The sequence below is a fragment of the Choloepus didactylus genome, chromosome 16 (genome assembly GCF_015220235.1).
Source record: "Choloepus didactylus isolate mChoDid1 chromosome 16, mChoDid1.pri, whole genome shotgun sequence".
NCBI classification, from domain to species: Eukaryota; Metazoa; Chordata; class Mammalia; order Pilosa; family Megalonychidae; genus Choloepus; species Choloepus didactylus.
In genome coordinates, this window is record NC_051322.1 from 77,200,832 (window position 1) to 77,205,025 (window position 4,194).

The 4,194-nt window shown below is 35.2% G+C and overlaps 1 pseudogene; it reads right to left on the reverse strand.

The window, feature by feature from the left end:
- Positions 1-1,075: 1,075 nt before the first annotated feature.
- Positions 1,076-2,650, reverse strand: LOC119511356 (annotated as a pseudogene).
- Between the last annotated feature and the right edge of the window lie 1,544 nt (positions 2,651-4,194).

Sequence of the window (4,194 nt, forward strand, 5' to 3'; positions counted from 1 at the left end):
CACATTCTGCTTATCTATTCTTTGTTCATGGACACTTGGTTGCTTCTGTATCTTGGCAATTGTGAATGTTGCTGCTATGAACATCAGTGAACAAATATCTGTTCATGTCTCTACTTTCAATTTTTCTGAGTATAAATATGGTTACAGGATTGCCAGATCATACAATTCTTCTCTACTTAGCTTCCCCAGGAACTGCCAAGTATATTCCACAATGGCTGCACTAGTTTAAGTTCACACTAGCAATTGAGTGTCCCTTTTCCTCCACATCCTCTCCAATACTTGTAATATAATTTTTTAATAGCCTTTCTGGTGTGTGTAAAATGACATCTCATTTAGGTTTTGATTTGCGTTTACCTAATTGCTAGTGATGTTGAACAACTTTTCTTGTGCTTTTTCTGCCATTTATATATCATCTTTATAAAAATGTCTATTCAAGTCTTAGGCCATTTTTAACTAGATTGTCTTCATACAGCTCAGTTATAGGATCTCTTCATATATTTTTAATATTAAACCCATATCAGATATGTGGTTTAAAAATATTTTCTTTCAAGTGGATGATTGTCTTCCTGCTTTTTGACAACATCCTTTGATGTACAAAAGTTTTTATTTTAGGAGGTCTCATTTATTTGTATTCTTTCATTGCTTGTGCTTTGGGTATAAGGTCCAGGAATACATTGTGAAACACAAGATCCTTGAGTAAATTACAAATATTTTCTACTAGGGGTTTTATGTTCCTGGCTTTTATACTTATGTCTTTGGTCCACGTTGAGATAATTTTTGTGCATGATGTGTTATAGGGTCCCCCTTTAATTCTTTGGATTTAGATATCCAGTCCTCCTAGCACCAGTTTTTGAAGAGAGTATTTTTTGCACTATGAGTGATTTACCAACCTTGTCCAAAATCAATTCTTCCTAAAATGTGATGGTCTATTTTGAGCACTAGATTCACTTCTGTTAGTTGATATAACTATACTACTACAAGCACAATACTGTTTTGACCAGTGTAGCTTTGTAATATGCTTTAAAATAAGGAAGTGGGGGGCCTCAAACTTTGTTCTTTTTCAAGATGTTTTAGGCTATTCTGAGCTCCTTACACCTCCAATTAAATTTGGTAATTGATTTGGAAAATTGAGGCTGCTGTCATTCAGGGCTGTCAATCTGACACCTGCTTTTGAATGTTTTTTCTTGTTCTGAGGTACATGATTTGGTAGTTCGATGGAGGTGTTTCTTTTACATTCATTGCATCAATTTTTATATCCACCTCAAACATCTTGCTGTTTATTGCTTACCTATAAACTGTATCTGTGATAGACTGAGTATCACAGGTGAGATCAACACTGAGGTTTTAAGAGTTTTCTCTTTTTATAAACACTAACCCAGTCACCCACGCTGCATGAAATTCTTCCTTGTCACAATCTTCCTTGGGAACTGGAAATGACTGGGGATTCAATGAGCCAGTGTAATAAGTTCATTCTTCTCCAAGATTCCAACCAGGATTTGGATTTTTATTCCACCTAGCCTACCCATTCCAGGCATTGTTTTCCTGTTGCTGAACTTGCTGGAAATACAATACAATACTTGTACTTTTCAAAGAAGTTTGCAGCATCAAAAAGTTTGGAACACTCTGCCTTACACAGAAAAAACTCATCTGTGAGAGCAAGACCTTGTTCAAACTCCTCAACCATGACCACCTATGTTGAAATTGACACATTGTGGAGTTCTGCTGTGGGTATACTGGTGTGATTATATGCATAAGATGGTACCTGTCACTTGGGTTTTCTCTTGGGTCCCATACAGGCAAATTAAAGTTGCTGTATTCAACTGTTTCAGAAGACTTGATTTGGCCATTCTTATTTAGAAAATACCAAAAAAAAAAAAAAAAAAAAACAACAACACACAATTATGCACAACAGTTGCTGCTATTGCATTTGGATAAAGCTAACAAGTTCTTGCTACTAGCATGGACCAGGAAACAACACTGAGGAAACCTAATATATAGGAATAGATGTAGCATTTTGACCCACAGTTTGATAGCTCTCAGAGATAACTTGAAGTTGTTAATGTTTGGTCCTAGATGTAAAGTTACAGTGGATACTCTGCAACCATTAAGATCCAAATCCTCTGGAATAGTCAGGAGTGCTAAACTTGCAAACAAAATATCAATCTCTATCACATCAAAACACAGTTTGATAACTTGTATAATACCTCCTCAATAACTTGTAAATATTTTATTCTTCTTGTAATTTCAATTTAACATAGAATAAGGGGAAAGTGCACTTTGATAAACTTGTCTAGGTATGCACAATGCATCAATATCAGCACATTTTGGGTATTCTCCCAATCAATAAGATCCAAAGCTAAATATTTTTCCTCCAACATTTTCAATTATGGATGGTGGGAAATTCTTGCATTCACTGATTTCTCCTATCCAGTTTTACCAGGATATTTATCATTCCCAAAATTAATATCCTGCACTGTATTTCCTGTTCCTGTTCAAAAACCCCAAAACTCTTCAGCATCTTAATCAGTTTCTGTGTAAGTTTGAAGTCAATCCCCTTGAGGGTTGCTAAGCTGACAGGAGTGGTATTGCCATTGTGCTACTGTGGTGGCTATGTTGGCTGTGATCTCTGAGCTGTAACTAGAAAGGGCATTGTCTCCTGTGAAGACACTATCAGGTAAACTCCTCCAGCCCTGCAACCATCGCTGCTGTTGCCCTTGTCTTAATCCACTGAGGCAGGATGAAGGGGGCCTGCCTAAGCTCTTGGTCTAACCCACTCATGCTCCAGCTCCCTCTGCTTTAATCACTACTGTGTTCAATTGTTTTTGACAAGGTTACCAAGATGATTCAATTGGGAGTAGAACATTCTTTCAATACATGGTAATGGGACACCTGGATACCACATGCAATATATAAATATATAAATAAATTTATAAATAAATATATACATTTATTATATAAAAATATAGCTTTGGTATTAAGGTGGTGGCCTTAAAGAATGAATGAAGTTGTGTTACCTCATCTTCAACTTTCTGGAAGAATTTGGGCAGAACTTGTTTTGATCCTTCATGGAGTGATTTGTACTATTCATCTGGGTACACATCTAGTCCTGGGCTTTTCTTTGGATGTTTTTTTGACTGATTCAATCACTTTAGTTGTATATGATCTGTTGGGAACTTCTATTTCTTCTAGAGTCAGTGGGAAATTTTTGTGTGTTTCCTGGAAATTGTCCATTTCATGTTAGCTTTCTAAATTGTTGGCATAATCTTGAAAGTAGTAAACTCTTATATACATTTTCATTTCTGTGAGGTCAGTAGTGAGGCCTCCCTTCTCCCTCCAGATTTTATTTATCTGCATCTTTTCCATTTTTTCTTTATCAAGTTCTTGTCCATTTTTTTGATCCTCTCAAAGAACCAACTTTTTGTTTTGTTATTCTCTCTTTTGTTTTTGTTGCTTTATTCTCAATTTTCTTTATTTCTGCTCTAATCTTTCTTATTCTTTCTTTTGGCTAGCTTTCAGATAAATTTATTGGTTTTTTTTCTATTTCTTCCATGTATACAATTAGATCTTGGATGTTAGCTCTTTCTTCTTTTATAGTGTTGGTGTTTAGGGCTACAAGTTTCCATCTCTGCATTCCCTTCACTGCATCCAAGGTTTTGATATGCTGTGTCCTTGTTTTCATTCATCTTGAAATATTTAGTGATTTCTCTTGTAATTACTTCTTTAACCCATGGTTATTTTGAGTGTTTTTGTTCAATATCCATGAATCTGTGCATTTTCTTATTCACTGTCTGTTATTGATTTCAAGACACATTCCATTGTGGTCAGAGAAAGTACTTTGTAATATTTCAGTCTCCATATTTTTAAATGTATTGAGACCTGCTTTGTTATGCAACATGTGGTCTTTCCTGCAGAATTATCCACATGCATTTGAGAAGAATATATATTCTGTTACTTTTGGGTGTAATGTCTGCAATGTCATGTATATAACTGTTAGGTCTGATTTATTTTTCATAGTGTTCAGGATATCTATTTCATTATTGACCTTCCATCTACATGTTTTACGTATTGAGATTTTTGTTTTGTAGTCTCCAACCATTATTGCAGAGATGTCTGCTTCTACCTTCAGTTTTTCAAGTGTTTACCTCATGTATTTGGAGCACTGTGGTCAAGTACCTAAATATTTATGAATTGTTG